This window comes from Dermacentor albipictus, chromosome 8 (genome assembly GCF_038994185.2).
Source record: "Dermacentor albipictus isolate Rhodes 1998 colony chromosome 8, USDA_Dalb.pri_finalv2, whole genome shotgun sequence".
NCBI classification, from domain to species: Eukaryota; Metazoa; Arthropoda; class Arachnida; order Ixodida; family Ixodidae; genus Dermacentor; species Dermacentor albipictus.
The window spans coordinates 123,973,887-123,989,563 of record NC_091828.1 but is presented as its reverse complement, the minus strand read 5'-3'; the positions used below and the strand labels follow the sequence as shown (position 1 = coordinate 123,989,563).

Here is a 15,677-nt window from a genome sequence, read left to right as displayed (position 1 = left end):
GTCTCACGTTAAGTGCACTCGACGTCTCCTATTCAGGGTCAAGATTTGCCATGGCGGCTGATAATTCAACCGGCGGTTTCCTAGTTTAGAAGGCAGCGCCCCTATTTTCTTGACCCAAATAAGCCTCGACTTTTTGCACGTGTCTTCTGAGTGGACGACACGTATATGTGCAAGGTCGACGTTAAGAATTCAAGCGAAAATGTTGACATGGACAGCATATCGTGCCGCGGCCTTCACAAAAGGTCAAGCTCCTCGAGTGTCGTCAAGCCGATATGTTACACGTATAAGTAGGACACTCGAGGTGTCCAGACTCACTCGTCACTTAGCGTAGAATCAGCAGCAACTCATTATGCGCCTGCACGCGACCGTTGTTCTTACCATAGGGGCCATCTTCGTTTCCGAGTGGCATTTTTCTGAGGGATTGGTTCCCGTAGAAAATGGTGAGTATTGTTTCTTTTTCTTTAACCGAAGGTTTCTTTGACTTCTTGAATCTGGCGTTTGCCGCCGTATCGTGGCCGGATATATTTGTAAACTTGGGGTCACTGTACATGGGCTGGCTGCTGCCTTGACGAGTAGACAACTTCGACCACTGGGTATCTCCCCGAATAGACAACCTGTTGCTGGCTGGGTGCTGTTTGGCCTAGTCGACAACCTTGGTGACTGGGTATGTGTTTCTGGGTGTGGGCCCACTCTCGGCTAATCCCCAAGAATAGGTTCGTCACTGTTACACAAATGGTATGCAGCGTTTTGTGACCGCTGCTGAACTGGGCACGTGCAACTGGGTACGCACCTATTATTGCCAAATCACCCAGAATGAATGCCATTCTGAGACAATTGGTAGGACGACTCAAATTTATCAACTCGAAGCGTCAGTGACTTGTTGCCCGGGCATTTGAACATTGTTTTGAACATGAAGTAACTCTGATACATCAAAGACGCATATCATGAATAGACCGTTTTTGTTGTAGGACTTCGCATAAGCCCCCGCCCAAACATGTGTATGCGTTTTCTTGCAGTATATACTGACCACTAAGTAGGCATTTTTTTCGGCATATGCGCGAAAATTTGCGCAAATACTTTAACTATAGTCGATGCATCCTAAGGCGTCTGCTTGATATGTAAAACAGTTCTTGCCGTAAACGATTCAACAAACTCACACTTTCCCCAACGGTAGTGGATCGTCCTTCAGGAGTCCATAAATAATAAGCAACGTCCTTTTGAACAAACTCCCATATAGTGAGCTGAGTCCTCACAGTTGTATAACATGTGTTATTTCCATAAAAATACCATTCTGGCATACCACTTCTTTCCCATTATAGCCGCATTACAAGTCTGGCACTGTTCTTTATGTTCTACTTTTTATCAGGTAATCGCGCACCTTACCTCTCTGCCCCATTGCGCATATTTAACCGCACCGGTCATCCCTTTCCGTGCTAGCTGTCCACGTGTACATACGACGAAATTTGCTGCATCATCTTTTTTTACATTGCAGACACAGACTGGAATGGCCTTCCCCAGCACATTGCTACTGTAGGCGGCTGAAGATCCTTTCTTCACACTTTAAATATTAACCTGCGTTCTTGACCGCGCCCTTTAATGCTGTGTATACATTTATAGACTATTTGCATCTCACATAATACTTACTTTCGTAATACGACTTGAGTATGACTGTATCGGTTGTGAATATTTTCCTAATGTAACGTGTGTTTGTAATAATTACAGACCGTACTTTAGCGTTTCCGAAATGAAGGCCACTTTAGGATGGGATCTACTATATATGCGTAGGCAGACGTTAAGGCTCAAACTATTGCACCGAATATATAACAGTCAGACAGTTATCAATGGCTATAACTATCTTATGGAACCAGATTACGTAACGACTCGCTCTGATAACAAAAGATCTCAGCCTATAACTGCAGAACAAACACTTTTTACTACTCTTTTTTCCCCAAATCAATTAGACAATGGAACAGTTTACCAAATTATATAGTAAATGTATCAAATAACGAGCTATTTTATTCTATGCTGTGACGGCGCTCTTGCGAAACAAATGTATGTGTTACATATCTTGAAACCTGTTTGTTTCACACTACTTGCATGTCTTTCTCTGAATGCTATTGTAGTGCTTCTGTTTGTGAGTACATCTGCCCAAAAGCTTTTTTGTATTACTGGTTATATTTTGTTCCCCCCTACGTAATGCCTTTATGGCGCTGTAGGTACTCTGTAAGCAAAAAAAAAAAATCCATTAAACCATAAAAAAGAAAGAAATCATTACTTGTGTTACATCGTTTAAAAACGTTAATAGAATAATAATGAATTTGTGCTTCCAGAATGCTAAACCCCCGATTGCTTCCTTGTCTTTTTATTTAAAAATAAAACCTAATTTTACTGCCCGTATTTCAAAAACTACAAAACCCGAGAATGAAGGACCCGATTCATACCTTATTTATTTATTTATTTATTTATTTAAATAGAAAAACGAGGAAGCAATCGGGGGTTTAGCATTCTGGAAGCACAAATTCATTATTATTCTATTAACGTTTTGAAACGATGTAACACAAGTAATGGTTTCTTTTTTGACACAAGCGTTCTAGTCGGGCATGCGAAGCCACTCGCAGGAATATGTAATTACAAAGAGAGACTGCTCGCAATCGTGTGACGGACTCACCTCTACACATCCTCCTTGTAAGGCATTATTAATACATTTAAAAAACACGTGCTAATAAAAACAACAAATAGAGACGGGTTTGCCAATACGTTCCTTACTTTGCTCTCTGCACTTCTTAAACAAAGAAAATAGAGACTTAGGTAGAAACAAAGAAATGACAGGGAAGTTAACTAGGGGACACCTCCGGTTTGCTACCCTGTACTGCTGAAGGGGAAAAGAAATGTGAAAGTCAAAGAATAAAAGAGAAATGTAAGCAAGTGAAGAAAAGAATGAACTGTCTGTGTGAGCGCTATCACACAGTCTTTGAAGACGCCAGACAGAGATGAACTATCTCAATGTCCCCTTGAGATGTAAAAAAGGCGTTGAAGAAAGAGACACGAAGAAAAACAATCACACGCATTATATCCTGTGGGAGCTATCTAAGTGATGCGTAAGCATCTGCTACTAATCAGCTGCTGTTTCGTCATCGTATGCTTCCGCGTTTGGTATAATTGCGAGAACCACCGCAAAAGAGTCGTGAAAAGGACAAGCGGAAAACCAAAATGTTAACTGAGACCACCAGCATGGGACGACGAAGAGGCGACTGGTAGCAATGTTAACTCATGTTACATGATGGCACGTTTGGATGATGCCGCTGCTTCGTTGAAGATGAGCACTGGCCGGTACGTACTGTGGCGCGTGACGTAATTGATGAGCGTCACGTTTGGTAGACCTCGTCAGTACTCGTGGTTGATGACGTCGCCTCCTCTCGGTGCGTACCGCTATCAAACGTGATAAAACCTACTGCGCCGGCGGCTGCGTATGACGGGGCTGCGTGGGCCCTGTCTTGAAAGCAATCTTCGATGGGGACAGAATGCACGAAGTGTTACATCTTTGTGTGCGCTGCATTCTTGCCGCTTAGCATTGAAGCGATAGGCAGCACGAAGGACATTTCACACGCTGCTGCGGGCCATACCTTGAAAGCGATCTTCGATGGGGACAGAACGCACGAAGTGTGATATCTTTGTGTGTGCTACGTTCTCGCCGCTTAGTTAGCGTTGAAGCGAAAGGCAGCACGAAGGTCAAATCGCACGCTGCTGCGGGCCCTATCTTGAAAGCGATCGTCTTACGCGACGGGGGGTCCCTCGTTTGATAGGCATAGCAACACTTAAGCATTTAAAATGTCCGAGTTGACGCACTTCTCAACGAAGTTGCTGTCTTCCAGTTGCTTTCTTTTGTGAGCATCAGGAACCTGGGGCGGGTGTGCACAGGGTGGTAGTTTGCTTTTGAATTGCTGTTCGTACGGAGGTAAACATCACCCGGTGTTGCGCGGCCGACGTGCCCAGATCTCAGGCATGCCACCCTGCTCGGCGCAGGTAGTACGCCAGAATGAGAAGCGCTAATTGGGTGGCGGAGCTCGAATGACGACGATACTTCGACCACGCCGGCAACGCGACCATGAGGATGTCACCCAGTGGTTCACGTGGGTAGGCGCCGCCAGCGCCGCCGTGTTGGAGGCCAGGTGAATGCACTCAAAGTGCGTGAGTTCGCAAAGAATAATTCGCATTAAATGTATGAGTAGTTGTGTACGCGGGCTTGATTTGCAGAAGGTGTGATGCTTCTCCTTATCTTACAGTAAGCCCTTGTATATGTACATTATTATATATATATATTAAGAGCATTTCTGTGCCCACTTCTGATCCGTCGGGCGTCTTTGTACGTCGGTTGTCATCCTGTTTTACTGGTTTCCAATGGGTGGTCTTCCAAAAAATTATTGCATACCAACTAGACGAATCAGCCAGTCTTCCTTCAAACAGAGAGAGATAAAACTTTATTGTGTCCTTGATGGGGTTAAAGGGTGGCGGGGGGTCGGGAGACTAACCCCCAATCCCCCCCTTCCTCAGACGGCGGCCAGTTCTTGTTTTCTGGCGGCGTCTTCGGCCATCCGGACGGCCCAGAGCTGCTCCTCTGGGTCCAAGCTGAGCAGCAATGTCTCCCACTGCTCGGCCGTACTAATGATGCGTGTGTTAGTGCGGGAGGTGTTGGTGGGTGAGGCTTTCGGGCATTGCCAAATAATATGATTGAGGTCGGCGCGGGCTTTGCACGCTTTGCAGAGTGGTGAGTATGCATCGGGGTACATGCGGTTGTAAAGCACGGGGTTCGGAAAAGTTCGTGTCTGAAGGAGTCGCCAAGTGGTGGATTGAGACTTAGTCAGTGTTTTGTGTGCTGGGGGGTAGCGTAACCGCTCTCTGCGGTAGTGCAGTAGAATTTCTCCGAACGTGACCATTCGGTCCCGCGCGTGACCGCGATGCAGAGCAGAGGGCTGGTCGGGATCGGAAGACGCAGGAGAAGGATGATGCGCCCGGTGTGCGAGAGCTCGGGCGGCATCGTGTGCGGCTTCGTTTCCAGCCAGACCCGAGTGACCAGGGGCCCAGATGATCTGCACGCGGCGTTGCCTTGAGGGAGGAGTCCCAGAGAGAATCTTCTGCGCTTGGGGTGCTATTAGTCCTCTTGCGTAGTTACGAAGTGTCCACTGTGTGGAACGCTGCTTTTTTGTCTCTGCGAATTTGAAGCTACCTCGTGGGAGACGCCGCTCCCTTAACTACGGCGATGGACGTGGAGTCACCTGGAGGGGCCCCTGGTCCTTCTACGTCAACAGCGGCCGCTCCGAGAAAGCGGTCTAGTCACCCGAGTGACACCGACAGCGAGGACACTGTGATCTACTCAGCAACCAGTGATGAAACCTCGGATGATAGTGACTTCGTGCCCGTAGTGAAGAACAAAGCAAAGAGACGGCTCGTCAGGACATCTCCGTCCACAAGTAAGGCAACTGTGATCCCTACGCGAAAGCCATCAGACCTCACAATTTTATTTGTGCCTGTGGCTGCTAGCGACAATCTAAACCGGATCAACCGCCAGGCCACATCTGTGTCGCTCGAGGCACTTGTTCCGGGTCAGATCAAAGATGTAAGGATCAACGCCCGAAAGAACATCCTTGCTATAGATGTCGCAAACCGCAGCGCGCTAGACATTCTGAGCAATGTTAAGGTCCTGGATAGCATCAACGTACGCTGCTATAAACAAGACGATCACGACTCTACGGCCGGCGTTGTATATGACGTAGATAATTCGATAAGCGATGCTGACCTGCACATACTCATCAAGCCGGCGACAGAGGGAATTGCCATATTGCATGCCCGTCGCCTGGGGAACTCGCAGTGTGTGAAGTTAACCTTTAAAGGTGACAGCCTACCGTCACACGTCAAGGTCGGTCACTTCAGACACATAGTACGACCTTTTGTGCCAAGGCCGCTTCAGTGCAGGAAGTGTCAAAGGATAGGGCACGTTAGTGCGGTTTGCACAAATGCTACCGTGTGCTCACGTTGCTCTGGGTCGCACAGCTCCGACACCTGTCGTACAGAACACCAAAAGTGCGCCAATTGTCAGGGCTCTCACGATGCAACTTCAAAGAATTGCCCACACGTGAAAAATGAAGCGAAAGTCTTGAGGCAAATGGTCAGGGATGGTTCCTCGCACAGGGAGGCTGCCGCTAAGGTGCGACATCGACGTTCACGTCGCCGGAGATCTAGGAAACCCACTGCTATTGCTAAGGATGCACCGCGTCCACTGACAGTCCAGAAACTTCCGCATACAACTAGCAATAGCAGCAATGAGATTTCTCAGCAGAAAGGCTCCAATATCATTGCCTCAAGCGAGGAGTGGCCGCCATTGCCACGGCTAGATCCACCAGCGGAGCGACAAGATGTAGCACGCTCACCGAATCATGCTTCACCTTCAGGTAGCACCCTAGACGACGACAAACAAGTTGTCACCATGATTAGGGCCCTTATGAACACGCTACGAGTACTACTGACCGCCATACACACTCCGGCGGCTCGAGGCGCACTTCAAATACTGGACGCCCTGAATCCAGTACTGTCCGGTCTTGAGAAGCACCATGGCTGCTCCTCTACACTCGTTCATTAAGGAGGTCAAGGAAGCGTCTCTCTTCCAATGGAATGTCAGAGGCATTAAATCCCGCATCTCGGACTTTCGTCCGTTTGTCTTTAAGTACAAATTTCCAATAATCGTCATTTGTGAACCAAACATTGACAACGCCATCCGCCTATCAGGATATGAAGCTTTCATGTCTGCTACCTGTAGCGAACGCAGCAAAGTCATCGTTTATATCAGATGCGATTTGACGTATGTTTCACACCCAGTCGCACTTGATGACGACAATCAGTACGTATGTTTGACGATAAAATGCAAGAACGTCGCACTCACGCTCGTAGGTGCCTACATTTCACCTTCGAGTCGATTTGACAACGCGAGACTAAGTGCAATTTTAACAGCGACAGCTGGACCATGGATTATTACCGGCGACTTCAATGCGCATCATCCGCTATGGGGAAGCTTAAAGATGGATTGCCGAGGAAGACGCCTACTATCCTTCGCGTCGGACCATGAGCTCTGCTGCCTAAATGATGGCAGTCCTACTTTTCTGCGGGGATTGACATACAGCAGCTGCCTGGACTTGACTTTTGTTTCAAGATGCCTCAGCGCCAGTGTGAAATGGTTCACGGACAACGAAACGCATGGTAGTGACCACGTCCCAACATATGTTAAAATTGACGGCATACGCAAGACACAGTCGACCACAGTTCTTCGTCACATTGACTGGCCTCAATACACGCTGCTCATGGAGAAGAATTGCCAAGAGATTCAGGACTGTCTACCTGGCAACATCGAAAAGCTAATTAACGCCGCTGCTCAAGAAGCCACAAGAGCTTCTAGGCCTATTCCTATGTTTTCTCATTTCGAAGCAGAATTGGAGCGGCTTCGAGCAATCCGCCGTCGCGCGGAACGAAGGTACAGGCGCACCAAGTCCATCTACGACCTAAGGGAGGCGAGACGAATACAGAAGAAGATCCAGCGTCGGATCAACTCCCTGCAGTCTCTCAGATGGAAAACCTTCGGCGATTCCCTTGATCCGCATAAACCCCTGTCACATATCTGGAGAACGGTGCGTGGTCTTCGAACGTCACCGCAACAACGCCACCCCTTCAAATGTCTGGCTCTCTACCAAGGTCGCAGAGAGATCGACGTAGCGGAGGACTTCTGTGTCAAGGTTGCTGGTCTGCCGCCATCGTTCGTTACACGTGATCCCGGTGATGTTCCAATCTCGCGGGATTCACGTATGGACAATCCGTTTACCATCGAGGAATTGCAGGCGGCGTTGGCAGCGTGCAGACGTTCCTCATCGCCTGGGCCTGACGGGGTGACATACGCAGCTCTCGGACACCTCGGTCAAACAGCCCGGCATGCTCTTCTAGGCGTGTACAATAATTCATGGCGTGAAGGACTGGTTCCTGCTGCATGGAAGTCCAGCCGCCTTGTGCCTCTGCTCAAACCAGGTAAATCACCCCTAGACGTGGCGTCTTATCGTCCCATTGCTCTGGCCAGTTGTCTCGGAAAGGTGATGGAGAGGATGGTGCTGACGCGGCTAGAGTGGTATCTAGAACACTACCGGTTATACCCTGACGCTATGGCAGGCTTTCGACGCGGACGCTCTTCTATAGACAACGTCATCGACCTTGTCACGTCTGTTCAGCACGAAAAAAGCCTAAGGAGGCTGTCAGCGGCAATGTTCCTGGATGTTAAAGGCGCTTATGATAACGTAACCCATCGAGCCATCCTAGACGCTCTGGGCAATGTCGGCCTAGGCGGCCTTGTTTTTCGGTGGATACTCAGCTTCTTGAAGGACAGGTCTTTCTTTGTGCAAACAGAGGATGGTGCGTCATCACAACATAACACCTGCCGTGGCGTACCACAAGGTGGAGTCTTGAGCCCCACTCTATTTAACCTCGTGCTCATCGACCTGGTTCACATCCTTCCGCAGTCCGTCCATGTGTCGATCTATGCAGACGATATATGCATTTGGTCATCAGGAGCGACGCGTCCCCAGGTGCGCGCCAGACTTCAAAAAGCGGCCACACTAACATCAGGCTATCTTCGAGCGCGAGGCCTGGAGGTGTGCTCCGAGAAGTGCTCTATGGTCGCTTTCACGCGCAAAGCAATGAAACCGTACGTTGTCAAAATTAATGGACATCCGATTGCCTACGAGAAGACGCACCGCTTTCTAGGAGTGATAATAGATCGAGACCTCTCCTGGAGTCCTCATGTCTCGTACCTAAAAAGGAAATTACTCATGATGACTCACGTGCTCAGATTTCTTGCAGGAAAGTCGTGGGGTGCGTCTGTGAGTGCGATGCTCCAACTCTATAATGCACTGTTCCTCGGTTTCCTGCGCTATAGCTTACCTGTACTGGGTGGGACCAGTAAGACCAACCTCCGTGCCCTCCAGTCTGTACAAGCTCAAGCTCTGCGAATTTGCCTTGGACTTCCCAGATGTGCATCCACGGCAGCAACAATAGCCATCGCGCACGACCACCCCATCGATACGTATCTTCAAGTCGACGCTTTAAGGATGCATATCCGACACTTCGCGCGACTTCCATCGCATCATCTCGCCTCCCTTCCTGCCACTCGACCTCGTTCAGCGTTTAGCAGGATTATTGCCGCCAACCACGGAACTTTACCATCAAACTTCACGCCTGCAGCACGACCATCTCTACCGCTGTGGTGCCTTCATCCACTCCAGGCTCTTCTTCATATTCCCGGTATCAAAAAGAAAACGGAGATGTCATCTTTTGCCCTCAAACAAACCGTGCTTTCATTCCTTCATGACAAACACAAAGAACGCATCCACGTTTACACGGATGGTTCTGTCTGCTCTAATAGCTCAGCTGGAGCAGTGGTTATTCCCGCAGAGTCTGTCACCCTCAAGTTCAAGACGTCTCACGTAACATCATCGACGGCTGCAGAACTCGCAGCTATCCGTGCTGCTTTAGAGTTTATTAGTCACAAATCGTCACAGTCATGGTCCCTTTTATGTGACTCGAAGGCAGCTCTCCAGTGTCTGATGTCCCCTTTCAACCACGGACCAAATATGCCACTATTGGCAGACATCCGACTACTCCACCATCAAGCAATCAACAAAGGGCACAACGTCATCTACCAGTGGATACCGGGTCATTGCGGAATTGCGGGCAATCATCATGCGGATGACGCCGCCCGATCGGCCCACGACGGTGCCCGCGTTGTACCACTACCACTGTCACGAACAGACGCAGCCACAAGTCTTCGCTCTCTCGCCCGCGAGCTTACGCAGAATCTGTGGAACACCAGTGAGTTCACGAACGAACGTCTCCACAGACTGGATCCATGTCTGCAACTCCGGCTACCACCAGGGTTACCACGAGCGGAAGCAACACTTCTGTGCCGCCTGTGGCTCGGCGTCGCTTTCACGAACTCCTATTCATTCCGTATTGGAATGGCCGACAGCCCTACTTGCGGAACCTGCGACTGCGAGGAGACGATTCAGCACCTCCTTTGTGACTGTCCCAGCTACAAAGTGCCAAGAACAGTGCTCGTAACCGCACTCGAAAAACTGGACAATCGCCCCTTTACAGAGGAGAAGGCTCTAGGACACTGGTCCAGACGGGCTTCGGCACTCAAGGCCTTAAAGGCTTTGCTGAAGTATCTAAGGACTTGCGAATTGTGCGATCGCCTTTGAGTGTTGTATCGCGTAGTATCGCGGTACTGCGTGAATTTCCTTAATTTTTTTTTTCTCCTCTTCTTCTTCTTTCTCCTTTTACTCCTTTTACCCCTTTCCCCAGCGCAGGGTAGCCAGCCAGTACTTACACTGGCTAACCTCCCTGTCTTTCCTCCTCTTTGTCTCTCTCTCTCTCTCTCTCTCTCTCTACGAATGGCCGTTTTTGAGTCGCTGATGATGCAGTGTGCATTGGTAGCCGCGTAGGCCAGAGCGATGGCCGTTTCTTCTCCTACTTCGGGTTGCGTGGCGAATATTGATGCGGCCGCGGAGAGGTGGTACTGCGAACCCGCGACTGCGACGACCGCCATGGCGTTTTGGTTGGGGTAGTCTGCTGCGTCCACGTAGGTTACGTCAGCGGCTTGGTCGTAGCGCTTTTGTAGTTGTTTAGCTCTTTCTGTACGTCGCTCCGGATTGTGTTCAGGGTGCATATTGCGAGGTATGGGCGGGATAACTAGCTGATCACGAATGTTTGGAGGGATGGGTACTTTTGGTCCGAATTGGGTGGTGTAGGTTATGCCTAGGGTGCCTAGAATGTGCCTGCCCGTGGTGGAATGGGCAAGTCGTTCGTATTGGCTAATACGGTGCGCTTCAATAAGCTCGTCTATGGTGTTATGAATGCCTAGGGCGTCCAGTTTCTCGTTAGAGGTGGTGATGGGAAGATGTAGGGCTTGTTTATAGGCCCTCTTGATCATGGTATTGAGTTTGGACTTCTCAGTTGCATTGAGGCTAAGGTACGGGGCGACATAGGTGATCCTGCTCAAGGCGTAGGCGGTTACCAGGCGTATAAGGTTGCTTTCCTTCATGCCGTGATGTCGATTTCCGATGCGTGCAATGAGGCGAGTGGTTTGGTGTACATGATTATCTAATTGCTTGAGTATCTCCGTGTTTCTGCCGTTTTGTTGGATGCGTAAGCCAAGGATACGAATGCTAGGTACTGTAGGTATGCGTTGATGGTGCACGCGGAGTTCCATCTCGGGTGGGTGAGGGTCTGGACGTCGACCTCCCCAATTAGGCTTGCACAGAAGGAGCTCCGATTTCTGTGGGGAACACGCCAGGCCGCGCGGTTCTACGTTCAAAGTAACATAGTTGGGTAAACATCCTCTCAACGTCCCAGTTTTACCGTTTGCGATGCCCCCAGCGAGTTGGCGCTACGTTCATTCACCTTCCAGCGCATTACAGCTATCCACGTGTAGATCAAGGAAACGTTATGTAATTCGCCATTGTCGTATTCACGTAAACGAGGCTACTAAATAAAGCAACAAGACTATTCCAGCTTGGCAGGTGTTGAATATATTATATTTTACAGCGAAGCTGTATATGGCTAGCCGATTCGTCCATCCGTCCGTCGCCTGTACGCCGAAACTCCTCCGGTGCAACCCCATGCGCATGCGCGAAAGAAAGAGAAAGGGAGATGCGCGATTGGCTGCGGTAGTAGTGACGTCATTGCTCTCCGTCGCAGCCGAGCACGCACGCAGCAGTTTCTCTGCAGCTCCGAAATGGATAGTCCACGCATCATACTGTTAGATATGGCGCCGTTTCCTGAGGCTACTTCGAGTTCCCCAAACCACTCCGAATCGCAGCACAGCTAAGTGAGGAATGCAGAAGCAGGAAAGCACATTCCAGAGGAGCACGAGACAAGTGCAAACAAGTTTGCGGCCCCCAGGTCGTGCGCCGCCGGGATTAGAAGGGGCCGTCGGACAATAGAGCCCAATCGTCCCCCTTCGCCTTTGAAGAAGGCATTTGCCACCACTGCGGAGCCGAGCCACCGGGAGCAGGTGGGCCCTTGTACAATGGAGCATGAGCGCCCCCCCCCCTCCTTCTCCACCTTAGAAGAAGTGGATTGCGATTCTGCGAGGCAAGAGCGCAGGAGGATCAAGTGATCAAGAGAGGAGGACCAGGTGCCGACTCCCTTCGCCGGGTATGACACCATCGCATGGGCGCCTACCATTGGCGGAAAGTGGCGTCATCTGAGCGGACTCTCCCATTGGTCGAGCATGACGTGACTTCCAGTGCTCGAAGGGTTTATAAGAAGCCTTCCAGAGAGACCTGAGCATTCTGGGACATTCCCTGATTCCCTGATTCACCTCTCTAGAACTTCTTGCCGCGGGCCGCAGCGTCCGAGTTGCTGCCGGCCCGTAATGACTGTACGAACTGTTAATTGACGCTCACCTCCCTGTACATAATGTAAAATAAATCCTCCCAAGTTTTGCTTTTCATCCCGGAGTCTGTCCATCAACCCCTACAATACGTACTCCCGAGGAGTAGGCAGCTTTCGATCAGCAACGCCGCGAGCAGAACCGGAAGCAAGCTCGTCTACGCCGTGCCGATGCTGCAGCCCAGGCACAAGAAAAGGCTCGTGCAGCCGAGCGCAAGCAGCAACTGCGTACCGAGAATCCGGCAGGCCACCAAGCGGTCGTTAATTAAACCGCCGATATTAACTCAGTGGTAAATACGGAGGCCACACATTTATGCTTCGCTGGTTAACCTTCTGTACGGAGTCCTTGGGCGGTGATTTTTTATGCATGCCGGTTTTAGCTGGAGTGTTCAGCGAAAAGGAGGCATGTACTGCATTCAAAGTAGGCAGCGTTTATTAGTTTTGTAGCACGTGCATTTGGTATTACTTTTTACGAAAGGAACATTTTCGAGGAGAATCTGGTTTAACCCAGTTTTTAGAAATTTTGTTGGCGATGCAAAAATCAGCACTTGACCGTTTTTGCCTGAAAATGGAGGGACCTAAGTAGGGGCCCAACCTTTATGTCAAGCCTTCTTTATCGGGGCTCTTTAAGGTAATAAAATGAAAATGAAATGGCAATGAAACGTATACATGGCAGGATTGTGACGTACTAACCAAATAAAAACGTCATCATAGCTATTTGGCGAAGTGTGCTGCGGCAGTGATGTATACATTTTCCTTGCTTGCCGTTTTTTTTTTGCAAGGTAAATGCCAGTACAACGGGACTGAGATATCATCATCTGAGATGCTGAAACTGGAGGATCCCTGCGAACTATGGCTTTGTAAATTGAAAACAGAAGAAACCGGAGAGGTCATCAGAGCAGGGTTCGTTTTGCTCACCTTCAACTCGTCTGGAATGTCTTGTGCATCTCTCAACGCAATTCTTTAAAGAATTAGGCAAACGAAGATGCTTAGATGCCGTAAGGAGATGATGGGACCACTAACAACCTAGGTTTCACTAAAGTGGAGACATTGCCAGCCCTATGCTGGCCCAAGATTATCCAATGTGGGGCCAGTGTGGCTCAATGTTGTGTGTAACTTGTCGCTTCTTTTGTAGTTTGGGCGAATTAGTCACATTAAGGCACGGGTTTCAATTGCATAAGTGAGCCTGCCTAATAATGAAATGGCATATATAGCGAGCCGAAATTCCCAGACTAGTTCAGTTTTCGAGAAATGCGCCCTTTACATGCGTAGACAAATGCACTTAAGTTTTAGGCAACATCTTTAGTCAGTATATAGAAAGCAAGTGCTGCGGAGTGTTGACTAGATCACAAATGCACTTCGCCATACATTTTGAGGATGTATTTCTCTATACTCGTGCTAAGCAGAGGATTCCGCTTCTACTAAAGCGCCAAAGAATTGGGTGTTTGCTGAGGCGTAGTGTCTCCTTACTTTACCAAGTGAGTCCTACCTATCGTCGCATTCTTAACATTCCCGTTTTCTTTTGCAGCTGTATGCCCCTCCTCCTGACGCCAGGCTGCAATGTGACCAAAGGCACAGGCGCCTGGCCGCAGTGCTGTGAGAGGCTTGTGTGCCACTGATACCGTCTCCCGTGGCAACAGTCGCTTGACAAGGAATGAGAGGAGGGCCTGGTATATCACCTGTGGCTCAAGCCCTTTGCTTTCGGTTGGAAGATTCTTAGCTAACCACCAATTTCTTCCCATGTAGTCATGCGTTTGGCATAGACCCGATTTTCCTCACAGCTAGAGCTTAAGTGTTGTTGAGACAAAAGAACAGTTGCGCTTAACAAAGCTGCGAAGGTGCCAAAATACGCTATTTTAAGGAAAAGGAAAAAAAAAACTATTTGTACAAAAAAGAAGAGAGGTTGGCCTGAGCTGAAGTGCTACAGCCTGCTAGGCTCTACGTTGGGGAAGGGGAAAATAGAAAGAAAGCAAGAACGGTGGTGCGATGAATTCCGGTGAACACGGCAGCATATTTGAATCATAACCTTGAGTGCATGAAGTCCTGAGATTTGCAGATGCTGTACCATGACCCGTACTTTTAGTGATAAGTCTACTGCGTTACTGCCCGTTTGTATTTGCCAGTACTCTGTTGTAAGTACATACGTCAGTAAAAACAAATTTAAACGTGCCAAATAGAAAACAGGGTGGAAAAATAAAGCAGTCAGTAGCTACAAAGCAGTGTTTGTAGTTGTGCAGAAAACAAGTGCACATACTAAAGTTCATGCCAAGAATGCCAATAAAATATTTGTGTCCGACATTTGTGTGTTTTTTTTTAAGTTTCTCGAGGGACGCTACAAAGATAACCACAAAATCCTATATGCTGCACAATGATGTGGGTTTCTTACGTGCAATTAAATCTAAATACATGAGCCCGTTTGCGGCTGTCGAGACCGGGATAGAATCCGCGACCTCAAGTTCAGTAGAGCAGCGCCATAGCCGCTGGACTTCCAAGGCAGGTGATGGTGACCTTTTGTGGCACTGTCTCCGACCACTTGAGTTGGGTGGAGCACCAGAAGGTGACCGAACGCATATTTGTTTATAATAGCCATGGATGTAATATCGCAATGAAGCAATTAACCCCGAGCATATACACAACGGCGCACATTCATGACGGCAACCACATGACTCTACTGTGATCTGGAAACTATATGCATTGATGAGACAGTCTAAACAGAGCATCATTTATTTATTCATTTATTTATTTATTTATTTATTTATTTATTTATTTATTTATTTATTTATTGTACCCTCAAGGCATACAAGCATTATAGAGGGGAGGGGGTCAATAATTCAACATAAGTTCAGTTATTTGCACATACACAATAAAAAATTTCAAAAAATGGGAATGAATGTCATTTCTAATAACAAAAATTCACACTGTCATGCACGGCTTGTACAATGATTACGGCAAGAACATACCATTACAACCGATTGAGACACTAAAGATGAAGTTTCCAACCAACATAGAGAAGAAAAAAAATTTTGGAATGCGTTAAATTTCGCTGGAAAGAGCTTCACGAAAATGGTCACAGTTGGTAATGTTAACTAATGAGGCGGGAAGATTGTTCCAGTCGAGGCTGGTTTTGGGCAGGAAAGAGTGCGAGTATGTTGCAGTGTTTTGGTGAGGGACATGGACTCTATGTTTGTGATCAAGTC

General features: G+C 48.5%; 1 long non-coding RNA gene across 1 annotated transcript; it reads left to right on the top strand.

Moving 5' to 3' along the window:
- Window positions 1-293: 293 nt before the first annotated feature.
- Window positions 294-14,778, top strand: LOC135918311 (uncharacterized). The gene is made up of 3 exons (XR_010569621.2): window positions 294-440; window positions 13,263-13,383; window positions 14,009-14,778. It is a non-coding gene; the product is annotated as an uncharacterized lncRNA (long non-coding RNA).
- The last annotated feature ends 899 nt before the right edge of the window (window positions 14,779-15,677 follow it).